Here is a 17,870-nt window from a genome sequence, read left to right as displayed (position 1 = left end):
GGTCTGCTTCTGCTTCTCAAAAGCAGCTTTATACTTCTCAAGCTGCTCCGCACCCGCACGAGCAGCCTTGACCAACTCTTCCGCTTCGGCCCGCAAGCGAGCAGCTTCATCCTCTCTGCGGCCTAACACCTTGTAGTCTTCCAAAATAGCGTTAGCCACTATGGAACTTCCTACTAGCAAGGTGGAGAGTTGATTGATGCGCAACTCACGGGGGGCGGCACGGGCACGTTCCACTTCAAAGGGGGTGCCCAAACCACCCAGAATCTCCTTACACGCAGAAGGGTCGTTGGAAATATCATCCCCCTGCATAACAGTCCAGGGGGGTCGGTGATAAACAGTACTTCGACCCTGGGTATAAGTGCGGTAATAATACTCCAATTCAGACTCCCCAGGCTGAATTGGAGGCCCATCATACCACACACCACCGGCAGACGAACCGGTACCCTTCTCACCAGCAGAAGACTTCTGCGGCTCAGCATCATGCTGCCGCACCTCAGCATCAGATTTCTGCTTACCACCATCTGAGAACCTCAAGTCCAATCCATCACCCTCATTAGGAGAAATCAGATTGTCAGAGGAATCCACAGTGTCGAATATCTGGTCAGCAGTCTTTTCCACCGTCTTCTCCACGGTGGGATCGCGAACCGGCCCAACAAAAGGGGCCGCAGGCTCCTTGGGCACAACAGGCTCCTTCGGTATACCCGCACCCGCAGCAGCGGTATGCAGGGGAGACGTAGGGAAGTCAAAGAAAGAATAACCTGCATCTTGGGATTCTACAACACAAAGAGCAACAATTGTTAATCCAACATATTGTACATGCAAAACAATGAAAAGGGATATACTTACCAGCAGCAACCGCAGGTTTCTTTTGCGCCGGAGCAGCCCTTTTGGTCTGCAGTCTCCGACGCTTTGGTTCACCACCACCAGCAGCCTTCTGCTCTCGTCCTCTTTTCTCACCAACAATGGGGGGAACCGCAGCAGTTCCACCCACAGCCGCACCACTACCTATAACACCCAAACCCTCAAGGGTGTCAGATACTACCACGTAATCGGTATATCCGCGATAACAAGATCGATAGGTACCTGCGGCTTCAGAAACTGAAGAAGGGGCAACTGAGCCTTCAGCCCTCCCCTTGCCACGACCCCGCGTGGTCTTCTTCACCGGTTTTTTCTCCGCATGCTTTTTGGGGATGCGCTTCTCAAACTTCCCCAAATCCGCAAGGACAGCTGCATTGAAACAATCAAGAAAACCAGTCAAAAAGATAAACTGGACAAACAGATGTAACTTACGACATACCTCTTGCGTCTCCCGGCACAGGGGTTTCCAGCATTGCGCGCGTCGGTACGCGGAAGTTGCTAACAATTTCTAGTTTTGAAGCCTTTCTTCAGCTCAACCGCAACAAGCTCAACCCGGCCCTCGAAATCGGGCTCGAACATTCTCCACAAGCCAACCGCATCCACTGATACAACACATGCATGCAGGTTACTACAAGGCTTAGGAAATAAGAAAAACAACAGAGAGTAACAAACTTACCACCACTCTTTTCCCGCAAAACGGGCCTTGCCTTCCTATCCGGTCTAGTGAGCATCATCCGCAACACCCACGGCTGATTGTTATCCAACTTCTTGAGTTCAATAGGCCGCAGCCTAGAGAACCAATCCACAGTCTTTGCGGTGGCAACAGGAATATCTTCATCAGAAACTCCAACGTTGACATTCCTGAAAGACATGCTGGCATAGACCGCACAGGCTTTAACATAGAAGAATTTCTTCTTCCAGCCTGTCACACCCTTAGGAGGCGTCATCAACTTCAAGCTCCCATGCCGTTGAGTAAACGAGAAAAAACCAGTGTTCACCGTCAACTGGTAGAATCGCCGGAAATTTTCAACTGTAATGGGCAAGCCATGGGCACGGAATGTATATTCAAAGTTCCTGATTCGGAACATTCCAAAGGGACTAAGTTGGGAGATATGGAGATGATAATACTCCAACACCTCCGCAACGAACACCGTCACCGGCAACCTAAGGTTGCCGTCGTTGAAAAAATCAGCCCACAAAGTTATATAACATGCCGGAGCATCGGCACCGGTATCCCCCTCTTGTGGGTAGGTGGCATCCCACTCGTCGGCCATCTGAATAGTGGTCATCAGGGTTTTAAAACCACCTTTCGACCACTTCAACACCGGTAAGCCACCACCGGCAACATCCACGTCGTCCTCGTCATCTTCATCAGTATCCACTATAGGTTGTTCAGGGTTTTCACCCTCCACATTGTGTGGATTTGACGGTTCAGCCATCAAGAATATAAAAGATGTACACTAACAACCTCACCAGAATTTTCAACAAGTATCGTCGGAGAAGACAAAGGAAAGGTTTCTCTCACCGGCAAATTTTTGAAATTTCGAACAAGTGAGGGGAAACCACGAACGGTTTCCCCTTATATACCCATCGCAATTAATGCGGAGGGAGAAAACGAATCATCACGTTCAAAAAGAACGAATTGCGCGACACCACGTGTCAAGCGCCGTTTTCGCTGACGGTTATCACGCGCGTGTGGCCGCCCACGCGCCTGACATAAGAGACGTTTACACTCTTTGCTACAGTGCATTTAATGCCTCGGGTAGTGCAAACGTCCTTTCATTTCAGCACATGCCAGAAAGATCTCACCAACTTCCACCAACTCACACGTGAGATCAGCCACGTATGCAACAAAAAGCGACTACCTTATCCAATTACAAGCGGCATGCGGTTTCTCTGGTGTACCGCACCATAACCCATACCGCATATCGTTTTTTTTACATACCCCTAAAAATAGGCAAAAATATATATCTCCACATATAAGGGGGTATAATACCTTTCCGCACTACCCACGAGCACACGTGGAATATGCGAAAATGACACACACGAGCCCGTTCAGGTGTGTCAGATACTCAGAACCAGCGTTGTTCTTTGGACTGAACCGCATCTCAGAAATAGGTAAACCGCATTGCCTTCATTCTCTTCAAGCTTCAAATCCCTCCTGTCCGGTTCACAACCGCAGAGGGTACATGAACACCTTCTTTAACTTGAAGAAGGAAGGGAATGTACGCACGCGCACATCAGCAACCCTGACTCCTGAACCTTCAAGAGCCACATCCGAGCAACACACCCGTTTCGAGCGAATATGGGAATGCAAAACCGCAGACACTCATGAGTCACTGCGGACATAACCATAGCTTCCGGAAATGGTTGCTACGGTGGAGCCACAACTAACTCCACATCGAGGGACGAAACTACTCCAAGGAAAACTCCTCGGTATTGGAGCAGGAAGGAAGGTGCCTAAGGAAGAGATGCGGACGAAATCCACAATAATCACACGAGCCCTTGTCGAACAACAAGCGGTCGAACAAGCGATAACAAGTCTGCTTATGACTTTGTTAACCTACTTGTACGTTGGATAGAATAAACAATGATGGGCATTACCATGCCTATGATCATGTTTATTTGACCGTTATCCAGAATCACATTGTTCGACCAAACATGGCCAACAATGACGCAAGTACCCAACGTTGCTCCCACAACCGTGGCCAACAATGTCAAACAATGAGGTAACCGCAAAAGACGTGCGGTTACTTGAGAGCTAATGGGAAGAACATGAACACCCCACGAACGGAATCGTCATTAGATATCCAATCATGGGAACAACATGCTCTCTTCTTCATTCACCACTTCAAAGGTTGGGTCGAAGTTTGTGCACACCTTCAACCACATCTCAAAGATTGGTTCGAAGTTTGTACACTTCCTCCAACTAATTCCTACAGTTGGTTCGGCACACCAACAGGTGGCAACCAGCCAAAGGCTGAGAATTTCGCATCAGACGAAACATTTTCACCGGTACGGAAGAGGCGTCAAATGACCCTTCCAGACCTCCCGCTTGATCTACAAACAGAAAAGATCATCCACATGGTCTAGGATCCTCTCCAGACTCCAAACTACCTTCTAAACACCATAGTCCAGTACTCCTCCCACATACAACTTGTATGTGGCAGCAACACTAGACTGGGGGACTTGAAGGGGTATGGTCCCAGATCTCGCGTCAGCATCGACCGCGAGTGACCATTACCCTTATAAAAACCCCCACCAGTTAACAACCTACTTGTGCCCATGCGAGAACGCATCGACACAAGGGGTGAATCCAATCTATCTAGTAACGAAGGAGGACTTACATGGAACATGAGAACGGTAGAGTGATGCGACATAGCATCACATCTGGTGTATGAAAACGGAAGTATTCACAGCGATGCGGCCTCGCACCGCGTCCAGTGAACACTTCTGTCAATACAAGGAAGCTGGATAACAGCAACAGTCACCACAGACGACGATGCGGCCAGCACCGCATCTCGTGTATTTCTTGATCACTAGCAAGAGACGCGATAACATCAGATGTTACCGCAGACAGCGATGCGGCTAGCACCGCATCCTATACGCTCAACAAGTGGGACTGACACCACAGTGCAAGTGGAACCAATGGCAGTCACCTGTCAGATCTACGGAAGCGACAGACTGACGTGGCGTCGTCTCAACGGCCGACATGTCTGACACACCTGCAAAGGTGCAGCATGCCGTCAGTCTATCCATCCACCTCCTCCTTCACTCCTCGGCTATAAATACCAACCCCAAACCAGGTTTGAGGTATCTCTTCACAACTCTCTCACTACTACTACTATCTTACTTTGCTTCCCAAGCAAACTACTGATTCTCACGCCGGAGAGTGGTAACAAGGAGCACCCCCCACCCCATCCTCCTTGTTACGAGTCACGGTTTGTTTCCTTGTGCAGGAGATCAACCCACCGGTGATCCAGCCAGCGATCCTCGAGAGGAAGGGATTAACCCTTCTTGACGAGACCAGTGAGTTAACCCTGCCCGGTTAACCATTGTTTCATCAGTGTTAAATCTATTTAAAAAATTAAAGGTTAAAACTCTAAGACTCCTTCATGATTAAACATCTAGTCATAGGATTAGGTTCATTTGTGAACAACCCACTTGATTGTGAATACTAGTGAACTAATCCTATCTCTTGATTATCAATACACAAGTGTAAATCAATGGCCAAGATTTGATTATGAATATACACAGTGTATATTACGATTTGATAATGTAAATCAATGGTCAAAAGTTATTCACACTTCACAAATAAACTAGTGTTCACTCTAACCTCACCCTCTGGATATACCTTTCAGTCCACTCATGATATTACATAACGACATATGTGGTGGCGTGGAGGGTAATCACCTTCAAGGCTTTCGAAAGAAAAAACAACAAAATGAGTTCTTGTTATCGGTAATAACCAAACATTTACAATTTAACAAACCATCCATGATGATCAAAATGTAATTTGTATTAAAAAAAAAAAAAAAGAAAGATTGTAAATTCAAAACGTATGTTTTGTTAACGTCAACATAATTTCATTATTGTATTATACCTTTTACATAACAAATAAGAATTATAGTTTTTACAATGTTATTTTAACATCACTAGGTTTATAGAAGTTCGCAACGTTGCGGTGAATTTCTTTTGTTATTTAGTCTGTGTTTACATGTGTTTTGAAATCACTATGAGAGTGTTGCGAACGGAACTGCTGACAAGAATAAAAAGAAAAATTTAGAAAAAAACACTAAAAGATAACCGAAAGAAAATCAACAAAAAAAGTTGTATGGTAACGAAGTTGTTGGTATGAAACCCGTAGTCAGAGATGAGCAAATTGTTCTTGGTACCGGTACCAAATTTGCCGAACCGAAAGATCTTAAGTACCAATTCGGTACCGACTTTTGGCATTCCTGGTACCGGTTCACTACCGTTTTTTACCTTCATATACAGGTACCGTAACCGATATTTTCGGTATCAGTACCGATTCTGTATCGGTTGGCACCGAGCTCATCCATACCCCTGAAACTAAAAAAAGAAAAAATTAAAAGTTGAAGAAAATCAACAAAAAAAGTTGTACGATACCGTTGTTCGTACGATAATCGTGATCAAGGATGAGCAAATGGTACCGGGTAGCAACACTGAATTTCCCGAACCAAAAGATTTCCAATATCTATTCGGTATCAACTTTTGACGTTTTCTGTATTAGTACCAGATTTTACCTTCATGTACTGATACCGAACAAGACCGTCCTGGTATTTTCGATACTAATACTGGTTCGATACCGGTTGACACCAAGCTTATCCCAACCCCTGATATGAAAAAAGATATTAAAGTTAAAAAGTAAAGAAAATAACTATTATTATAATATTAAAATAATAAAAGTATTTAAAAAACTATATATTATTATAATATTAAAATCACTATTCGTTTCATTTCTTTGACTAATATATAGTAATTTGAATAACTAATGTTTGTTAATACTAATATTATATCTATACTTTTTATAAAAGAAGAAACTTCAATGACATAAGAAAAGCTGATGTGTCAGTTGGAGAGGCTGTCCAACAAGGCTTTTCTTATGTCATTATTACATCATAATGTCTAATATTAAAAGACTTTAAAATTCAAAGGTGGCCCACATCCACTTTTTCAAACGCCTGCCCATTTTACTGATGTTTATTGAAAATCCAAAGGTCTGCCCTCATTCATAACTTAAAGTACTGATAATTCAAAATTTTGGCTACAGATTCAAAATTTTGGCTCCACATTCAAAATTCAAAATTCAAACCATATATTCTAATCCTATAAATAAGATATAATTATCTGGCTCCAAATTCAAATCTCTCTCGCTCATATCTACATATGAATCTGCCTCCCTATAAATAACTCTCATGATTGAGCCAGTTAATCTTCATATACAGTTCTTTGTTCCAATATCATTGTTCCAACATCGTTGTTTCATTGAAGCTCTGTTTCACACACTCACTTTTGACCTCGGCTTTGCATATTCAGTCTGTTCATCTACGATTACAGCTTTTTGTACTTCACGAAATTTTTCCAACAACATTATTGCTGCATCGTTGAGGGTATGTTTTTTTCTATGATTTTGAATCTTAAAATTTGAACTGATCTGTTCTAATTCTCTGTTTATATTTCAGCCTAATCAGAGTTGTTTAAAATTCAAACAATCAGTTGCGGGTTATTTTAGGTTTGTGGATTCTTTTAAACTGTTGATATATGTTGATAATATTTATTTTAAGGTGTTGATATATTTCAGTTTTTTTTTTTTTTGAGCGAGCAGTGTGGAGTTCTTCTGCACTATTTTTGAAGTCTGAAGTGCAGAAAGTGGAGTACTTCTTTATGATAAATGAAGAAGTTAATGGTAATTATGAGAACCTGTTTTTTTTATTTTTATTTTTGTTCTTTTGGTTTCTTGATATTTAACTTTTTACTACGATTATTTTATCCTTCTTTTACATGAGACTTGAAGAAATATACAAGTTAAATAACATATATGAATTTGGCTCCACATTCAAGAGTTAAAAATGTCATGATACCCTTCTGTAGGTTCTTATGATTTAAACTATCGCTTTATCAAGCAAGTTGAGGATCAAGTATATGAGGATAGGGCTACTGTTCAAGAGCTGAAGATGTGTTTTGATGGACTGCATCTTGGTCTGTTTACGAGAGACCAAGTGTCCAGAAACCTGATGGTGATGTCTTTCTGCACTTTAGAATTCAAAAACAATACAGAAGCCATTCTTAGAAAATAGACAAAAATCTTTAAAAGTCTGTTGAAAACAGCTGTGTTTAAAACATCTGTTTGGCAAAAGATTTATCCACTGTTTAAAGGTATTGTCTGTACTCATAATTCATGTTTTTTGTAACGACTGTTGAGTTGCTACTGTTGCCAACATCTGTTATTCCCAACAGCAATTTCCAAAGGATTGTCAACCTTTAACCCAATAGAAGTTCTGAACATTCTTAAAAATAGGTATTTTGAAAAAATTTGACAAAAATCTTTAAAAGTCTGTTGAAAACAGCTGTTTTTAAAACATCTGTTTGGCAAAAGATTCATCCACTGTTTAAAGGTATTGTTTCTTCTTATAATTCCTGTTTTCTGTAACGACTGTTGAGTTGCTACTGTTGCCAACATCTGTTATTCCCAACACCAGTTTCTAAAGAATTGTCAACGATTAACACAATAGAAGTTCTGAACATTTGTTATTGCTCAACAGATCTTTGTAAAACGTCTTTAAATGAAGAGGTTTTTTACCACTGTTGATTTACCACTGCTCAACAGTTCTGAACAACTGTTATTGCTCAACTGTTGATTTACCACTGTTTACAACATTTGTGTCCGATGAAGTGGTAGTAGCCTTTGTTTGCCATGTAGATTATTGTTGGTCTTTAAATGAAGAGGTTTTTTTTTTAAAAAAAATTTATGTCATCATATCCTTATGTAGAGCATTTTAATTCTATTAATCTTTGTAGAGCATTTTATTTTTACTAATTTGAGCATCAACAGTTGTTTGAGTTGATACCTGCTATTGTAAATGTTGTGTTGCTACTGTTGTCAACATCTATTATTCCCAACAGCAGTTTCCAAAGAATTGTCAACCATTGAGACAATAGAAGTTCTGAACATTCTTAAAAAAATAGGTGTTTTGAAAAAAAAATGACAAAAATCTTTAATGTTCTGTTGAAAACAGCTGTTTTTAAAACATCTGTTTGGCAAAAGATTCATCCACTGTTTAAAGGTATTGTCTGTTCTCATAATTTCTGTTTTTTGTAACGACTGTTGAGTTGCTACTTTTGCCAACATCTGTTATTCCTAACAGCAGTTTCTAAAGACTTGTCAACCATTGACACAATAGAAGTTCTGAACGTTCGTAAAAATAGGTATTTTGAAAAAAATTGACAAAAATCTTTAAAAGTCTGTTGAAAACAACTGCTTTTAAAATTGGAAAACTCCACGAACAATGCTTTTTTTAGGTTATTATTGCATCATATCATAAGTCTTAATATATAAAATCAATTTAAAACTGATTATCAGTGTTTTCATAGTATTTATTGATGTTTTGAATCAACTTTTGTTTGGATAAAAATTCATCCACTGCTGAAAGGTATTGTCTGTTTTAATAAGTGCTGTTTATCCTAGCGACTGTTGATTTACCACTGTTTATAACATTTGTGTCCGATGGAGTGGTAGTAGCCTTTGTTTTGCATGTTGATTATTGTTGGTGTTTAAATGAATAGTTTTTTTTTTTATATTCTTTAATGGCAGAAGTTTAAAATTTGTCCTTTCAGTTTCTTGATATTTAATTTTATAGTTTTCCCATGAAAATTTATTTTTTAAATGTTTTGCATTAAATGGCTGCTGGTATTTAATATCAATTTATTTGTTTATATTAAAAGTCTGTTGAAAACAACTGTTTTTCAAACCTCTGTTTCACTCAGGACTGCTGACTTTAAATCATGTTGCATAAGATCTGTTGTTACCCAACGGTGGTTTCAAAACACTGCTGAAGGGTATTGTCTATTCTCATAGGTTCTGTTTAATCTAAGGACTGTTGAGTTACTAATGTTGCCTAACATCTGTTGTTGGCCAACAGTGGTTTGGAAACAACTGTCATCCATTATCAGAGCAGAGGTTCTGACGTGGACAGATGTTAGCCATCAGATCTTTGTAACTCCTTACACATCAGCATTTACTTTTTCACTTTATAAACCCCTGTTTCATCCCCAAACAGAGGTTTTACTTTCGTCTCGAGTTTAAAATTCATCAGGCGGTTTCCACCTTCTTCTTCAACACTTCTTCGTCAACCTCTCGCAACTTCCAATTTCGATCATGGCTTTGATGATGAAAAATTCCCATAACTACCTGGCTATTTTTGAGAAAACCGAGAACGATACTCACTATCATTCAATGATTGATGTTCTTACATCATCAAAATATAAGGTCATTCTTACCGCCGACGCACCCATTTACGAAGAGACGCTTCGCGATTTTTGGGCAAATGTGAATATTGAAGAACAAAACAATGTGGCCGTAAGTATAACTTCAAAAGTCGGAGGTGAATCGGTTGCTATTACCCCCAATACCATATCAACAACATTTGAGGTAAACGACTTGGCATGTAAGACCTCTTTGCCGAAAAAGGAGATTAAAACATACTTGATTGGGAGGGGATATGATGGACAGTTGAATCAGGCAACTATGTTTAAAGGTAATTTTCCACCACCAATGAAATTGCTGTTCCATACTCTCTTAATCTGTCTCTCAAATAAAACTACTTCTTTTAATGAAATACCTTTTAAAATTCAGTCATTGGGGTATGCAATTTTAACAAATACTGATTTTAACTACTCTCAGGCACTGTTTGTTTATTTGGTTGCAAATTTAAAAAACATTAAAAAGGGGAAAACTGCTGCTATTAAAAAGGGGAAAACTGCTGCTATTGAAAAGGGGAAAACTGCTGGTTTTCTTATGTTTCCTAGACTATTAAGCTACTACCTGCAAAAACATGTTTCTCAAAAAGCTTTTCAAAAAGGTAAAGCTATTAAAATGAATAGTCTAACATCTGAAACTTTTACTCGCCTTATGGATAAAGAGTCAGATGTTTCCAAAACTGCTCCTCAAACCTCTGTTGCTGAGCCCACTGCTCTTGGTGATCACAACACTACAACCACTCCTGTGAAACCCCCACCAACAAAACTCAAAAAGACCAAAACAAAATCCAAAAAGCCCACCGAAACCAGCAAAACGGGTCCTTTAGAAGATGAGATCCCAGAGGTTAACCCTGTGACAACACAGATGTCACTACAAACCACTGTTGCTACTTCCTCACAACATGTGGAAAGATCTCAACGCATAAACCAAACTCCTCATGATTCCTCAGAAAAGGAACATGTTGTATGCATAGGGACACCACAATATGATGTCATACCCTCATATGAGAGTATACTTAAAAGCCCTTCTCCCGGGGCAATGTCTCTTTCGACAGAAATCCCTACATCTTCTATTCCACCAAAGTTTGTAATACTGCTTCAAGCTATTGACATTCAGACTGATAGCAATCCCTCCCACGAACACTTTACTGAGAGTTTAACTTCAACAATAGCTATGTCTGAACCTTTTCAATTACCTAACCCAGAAATAGTTGAGGAGGCTACACCTCTTGAATTTCAGCAAATTCTTGATGGTATTTCAGGTGGAGCAGCTAATACAAATGTCAAATCCACTGATTTACATTAGGACAGTAGTTTCATCAGTCAGGCTCCCTTGAAGGCAACCACTGTTGTGTCTATCAAGGTATCCACTGGTGAGTTCAAGTTAACAACGGGTGAGATCACTAAGGTAACCACTGATGCAGAGGGAAGTCCCCAGAACCAAGAACAAGGGGCATCTGCTAATGAAAATTTGGAGATACCTCCTCTTTCAAAAGCAGATACAACCACCTCTGGTGGGAATTCAGGTGATCATATTAAGTTAGATGATGGATTAAAATACCAGGATTTGACGGACATGATATCTAACTTGGAAACAACTGTTGCTGATATGAAAGATCAATTGAAGCAGTTGGTGGATGCTTTCAAAAGTCGACCTTCTCATCAGCAGTTATGCCAAGAGCTTTGGAATTCGGTACAACCCATTCTTCCAGCTCAAAGGGAATTGGCTAAGATTCAACTTAATTCCAACATGAAGCTAATTAGAGTTATGGTTGAAGCAAGATACAAAGACACACAGGCTGACATCAAGGGCATAAAAGAATGCATTGCAAAGTTAACTGGTACTACCACTGCACCTGTGTTTGAAAAAGACGATGAAGATGATGCTGAAAAGAGAGAAAAGGATTCCATGAAAAACTTTGGCAAACCAACACCAAGGAATCAGCCAAAACAAAATCCAAAGCCTGCCAAGCAAACTTCTGCAAAATCTCCTGGAAAATCTGATACTGGTAAAAAGGGAATTAATGATACCGTTAACAAACAGACAGATAAGGAGATTGAACGAAAGCAGAAGAGGAAGCATACAAAAGAGGAAATTGAAGTGCTCAACATTGGAACTTCAATTAGAAGAAAATCACATAAACCCAACGAATCTCCTATTGTCATATTTCCTAAACCAATATCACCACCAGAAAAACCAACCACTGCTGAACCTAAGAAGCCAGATTCTAATACAACTAAAACAAAACTCTCACCAGAAAAACCACCTGTCAAAAAGCAGAATACAAAATCCTCATCACCACTGCCAACCTCCACTGAAACAATTATTGATGCAACAAATGTTTCAGCATATGTTAAGACAACAGCGGTTGAGACACCAGTTGTTTCAACAGTTGTTAGTTAATCCACTGATTCTACCCAATTTCAATTCGCATCACAATCAACCCTTACAGTCATAGCACCTTTTTCTTCCCTAACTCCTCCTTCTCCAAAATCTGTTTACACAAGAAAGAGAAAATTCATGGCACATGAAGAAGAGAAGGAAGAAAAAGATATACCCGCACCAATTCTGTTATCAGCTACTCCATTCATTCAAACTTCACCCAAACCATTCGTCCCACCTCCATCAACAAAGATCAACCCATTGGCAGTAACTTTCCCTCTGGAACTGCTTGCAGTTCAAGATGAAATGACTCAATTTTACACAGAGGATGATCCATCCAAAAGAACCTTCCCATCTCTTCAGGGATTCGAAACTCCAAAGAATATTTATAAATATCTGAAGCTAAAGGGCAAGCAAGCAGAAGATAAGGCAAATGAAGAGTGTAAAGGGCAGGAGACATTAAGTTATCAGCTTGCATGCAACATTGGCTTGGTGAAGTCAAGAAGTTGGAAGATTTTGCTAGAGACCTGAGTAAGAATATGTCAAATTTGTCACCAAATGCTGAGCTAGAAAAGATATTAAGGAATGATTTCTTGAACACTATCATGGAAACCAAGCCCTACGAAGCCTACAGGTCTGATTTCAAAGACTGGCCCCTTGAGGCTCTTAATGAGGAAGTTAATAGAATTGAAAAGATGAATAAAGATCCTCAAATGCCAAAATCTGCTCCCAACTGGAAACAATACAAAAAGGTTGAAGTGGATGAAGTGTTAAAGTTTAAGAGAATGAAGGCAGAACTTGTAGCATCTAAGGTTGGGACTGCTAGACAAATTGGAAAATGGACTACGCAGTATATTGATCGAGCTTACAGTAGGTTAGACGAAGAAAGACAGATCCATCTCTTCCTAAAAAGCCAGTATACAAAGATGAAAGGACTGTTATACGTCGGCAGACCGTTACATCTAAAAAGCTGTTCTCATCAGCAGAAGTATCCATCGCTGCCTTGAACCAAAGAAAAAGACAACAACTGATGGATGAGGAAGATGAAAATAGGTATGCTGAGTACAGAAAAGAGTCTATCAGAAATCAGTTACGATATGGATTGGATGATGCTTCGTTGCAACTACAAGCTCAATTTGCTCAAGCATTTCAGAAGTTGGCAAGCAGGCCTCAATCGCCAAACTCCTCTCAAATAAAACTTCTCCCAAGAAACCCATCAGATCCAAAAATAGTAAAGTGAAAGTCTGACAAACAGACCCATGAATTGACTTTGAACAAGTCTGATGGTAGTGTTGAAAAGATATCAAGGGAGAGCACTTGGTCTGAATCCAGTTGACCTCCAAGATCTTTTTAACCTTCAGCTTGATAGGGATGAAGATGATACTGATTCCTTGGATTTTGAGCTCCAATTCAAAGGGCAAATCCGGGAAATGTTGATGAGAGAATAAAGATCTGCTGATTTCTAAAATCTGTTGATTCCTTGATTTAGTTTTGCTGAAAGTTGTTGAGGCAGGTGATTGTGTGTTTGTAGTTAACGTTTGTTGAACCTTAAGTTGTATTCAAATTCTATTAAGTGCGTATGTCTATAAACAGTTTATATTGTGTTTTTGGTTAAACAGTTAAATTGTATGTAACTGATATATTAACTGATAATCTATGATTATAGTTGTCTTTTAGCTATAATATATGTTATGCATGGTTTTCTAAGAAACGACCCGTGTTTGCACACGTGTCTTACCGCTAGTTACTATTAATACTAGTTATCTAAGTTTATATCTATCAGCAAAATTAAATAATATGTAATTGTGACCGACAATTTTTTGGCAGTTTATGAATACTTTAATTCGTTAGCTTTTGAATCCCAACACAATATTATATGATGAGTTTATGAATACAAATTTTATATTCTCTCTTTACAACATCATAGATCTATGCCTTATGCATAGTTAAGCAAGGTGATTACTCATCTATATTACGCAGTGTTAGGATAATTGGATGAAAATTTGTTATTTTTCATTATGTGTAAACGTGTAATTTTTATAAATTTTTGGACGAATATATTTATATTTTACTTTGGTAAATATAAGTATTATTTTGTGGGTTTGTTATTTACATTGTAAGAGCTTTACAACGAGCCAAATCGCGTCAAAATCGAAGGTAGGATGAAGAAGATATCGATACTCAAAATCAAAATTGGGACCTGAGAAAAAACTAAGAGAAAAGGAGTGAAAAAAGTGGAACGTGTGCCACATACGAGGAATGAAAGAAAGTGGAGTGGCTACATATGGAAGTCTTCTTTCCTTCTTGTTCCCGTAGTATCACCTCACACTAGTGGATTTGCGAAGGGTGCGAACCTAACTCATACATCCGTGTGCACGTGGCGTGGGCGATGGGCGCGTTGATAACGCACTTTGTATTTCGCGAGCCGCTTGAGAGTCGCCTTTGTATTTTTTTTACGACATGCACGTAGTCCGAGACCAAGTGGCTAGCCATGTGTCCGTGGATGACGTGGCATGACGCGAGTAGTGCCACATGACCAGGTGGCATCTTGGTATGCGCAAGGGATCCGAGTTGGTCTGTACATGGTGCATGCTTGTGTGGTGGTCTCTAGTCGGTGCGGTGCGTGCGTGGAGGTTCCAGATGGCGAACCAGTAGGCTCTACCGCTCCCCTACGCGCAAGCTTGTCCTCTCAGCAGCAAATCAACCTTGAGTTGTAACCGATAGTCAAACAGTTACAAGAATAAAGAGCATTGAAGACATTCAATGCAATTTATTTTTCATCTTTAATTTAGTCAATTTTTTTCCACTCGAAGTTAACTATGAAACCAATGAGAGGCCTTTGTTTGCAGACACACTAAAACACACATCATACACTCTCCAACTTTCTGAATCTTTTTTGTTCATCATCTACGAGATACACCTTCGAGTTTTCATCTACTCCAACAGTGCAACTGTTTGGGTTGTATCCTGAAAACAAACGAGTTCTCATAGGAGACTCGAAATTTGTTTCAAGGGACCGTGTCTAGCACAATGCTCAGCTAAGAACAACTTTTTATTTAAATTTAGGTTCTTGTTTTTCCAATATGTTAATAGTTGGAACTGTCATTTGTTATTTTTTAAGTTGAGACTGTTGTCAGCCAACAGCGAATAGTTGGGAATATTAAAATCAAATATTCTTTGTTAGATTGATCCAATAGCCAATGTCAATTAACGTGGAAAGTTTGTTATCGTTCATTAGAAACTACAAAGTGAGTTGCTTGCTACTAAAACTTTATGTTTACCGACAAGGCTTACACACTTACATGCTTGCTACTAAAAGTTTTCACTCTATAGCCCTACCAATTTTAACCTTTGTAAAAGTTGACCTTATGTTTGTCAACTTAGCCGTTTTCGCTAAATCAAGTTAGAGACTTGGTCCATGTAGACAAAGCATAAGCTGACAATCAAAATTAATAACACTTTAATTAAGTCTAATAGAAGATTGAAGGATAAACTCGCGAGTGTAAGTCGACGTGAAAGGGTTACTACTTGTGATATCTAACAATAGTTTCCGAACACTTAAATGCAAGGGCGGATCTTAGTAGAGCCGTGGCAGGGCCACGGCCCTGGCAAGTTTTTCGGCCGTAGTGCTAATTTTCCGCATTTCGATCGAAATTTTGTATATATACTATGTTCGGCCCTGGCAAGTTTTTCGGCCGTAGTGCTAATTTTAGTACCCGTGTCTTTCGGCCCTGGCAGGTTCAACGGGCAAGATCCGCCACTGCTTAAATGATTTAGAATGAGGAGACATGTGGACTTGACGATATTGAGAATTAAACTAGTGGGTATGGGGGCCGGCTGAGGCCCGGCTAGGACCGGCGCCGGTCCCCCACACCGCCCCCCTCAGGTCCGGCACAACCGGCACCCCACAGCCGGGGAAGCCGTGCCTCTCTCCTCTCTCCTAACACACATACATCTATACATACATACATATATATATAAAGGGGTTCATCCCCCTAGGTCCATCCCTTCCAAGCCGAGCCTATGTGGCGCTGACGTGGCGGCCCATCCTCTTGAGGATGGGGCTCTCCATACCCTCTAGTCTTACTTGTCTACATAGAGTTAATTAACTATAAAGTGATTTGTGAAACTAATTAACTCTATGTTGGTAAATAATCTTCAACGTTCACATGTCTTTTCATATGAAATATTTATTAGATTGACCGAGTAGCAAATGTAAATTATCGTGGAAATTTTGTTATCATTGATGAAAACTACAAAGTGATTTGTAGAACTAATTAACCCTATGTAGATAAGTTATTGTCAACATCTTCAAGTCTACATTCTATTCTATATTTTGTGTTTGAACACTTTTGTTAGATTTCACTAATAGTATCCCTTCCTTTCACATCGACTTACACTCGCGTTCAAACTTTATCGTTCAATTTTCGATTTTAGCTTGAAAATGTTACCAAATTTGTTATCAAGTTATTATTATTATTTTTTGTCTACATGGGCCAATTAACTAAGATGGCCTAGAAAAATTGTCAACTTTTACAAACGAACAGTAAATTCAATAACACCATCTTTGAAAACTACATAGTTGTCTTCTTACATCTATTATTTACATATTTAAAATATTTAACCTAAACCCTACTAAAAAAGTTGAAAAGAAATATGACTATTTTGGCAAATAAAAATGATTTGAGAAATTATTAGAACCATATTGAGATAAAAACATGCACAAAAACATTGAATGTACTTGTTGACAAAATTGAAGATTTTGACAACAATCTCATGTTTGGCATGCTTTTCTTTATGAAAATCTCAAATGTCAATCTAAGATTTGAATTCCAAATCTACATTCACAAAATTTAATCATCCTATTTCAATTGCATGTGCACCCATCGATTAGACATAACCCAACCAAATACTCCTACTACTATCATATGCACATGTTTTCATTAGAAAAAAAGCACAAAAAACAAAAAAAACGCTTGAGACCAAAAGGGATGAAACAAATATTCAATCATCATATAACATCTATTTCAACCTTTATCATCATTAAACATAATTCCAATCAACCAATTTTTTTAGGCTTTAATAGTACAATTAATAAAGAAAACGGTCGTAATTTATGTAATAGAATAGACATAAGAGAGATTTCGACCGATATAATTTAATAATTAGGTTATGTTTTAACAAATATAGATTTGATAATGATTTATAAATATTCAGAAATATAAATTATAATAAAAAGTTTTTGTTTATAAAGTCTGATATTAAGATAGCAAGATATATGTATCAAACCTATTCACATCCAACCCACTAAAATCTGTGAGTGGAGTTTTTATAATATAAAGAGCATAAAAAGTGGTTGTGAATGGAGGAAAGAGAAAATGTTACTGTTCATCTGTATATTTGAATGGACACTGTTCACCCCCTATAATTTTTTAATATATTTTGAAAGTGGTTGTGAGTGGAGGAGAGAGAAAAGATAATGATAAAAGTATAAAGAATATTATTTAATTGAAAATGAGAGAGAAGATGTAGTGTTTTTTAGTGTAATTTAGAGTGAAAAAATGATGGAATGGATGTGAATGCTCTAAGATCCTCTAGCTTAGGAGTATCAAATACTAGACCCAAACAA

The sequence above is a fragment of the Helianthus annuus genome, chromosome 2, assembly GCF_002127325.2.
Source record: "Helianthus annuus cultivar XRQ/B chromosome 2, HanXRQr2.0-SUNRISE, whole genome shotgun sequence".
NCBI lineage: Eukaryota > Viridiplantae > Streptophyta > Magnoliopsida > Asterales > Asteraceae > Helianthus > Helianthus annuus.
Note: the sequence above shows the minus strand (reverse complement) of the source record.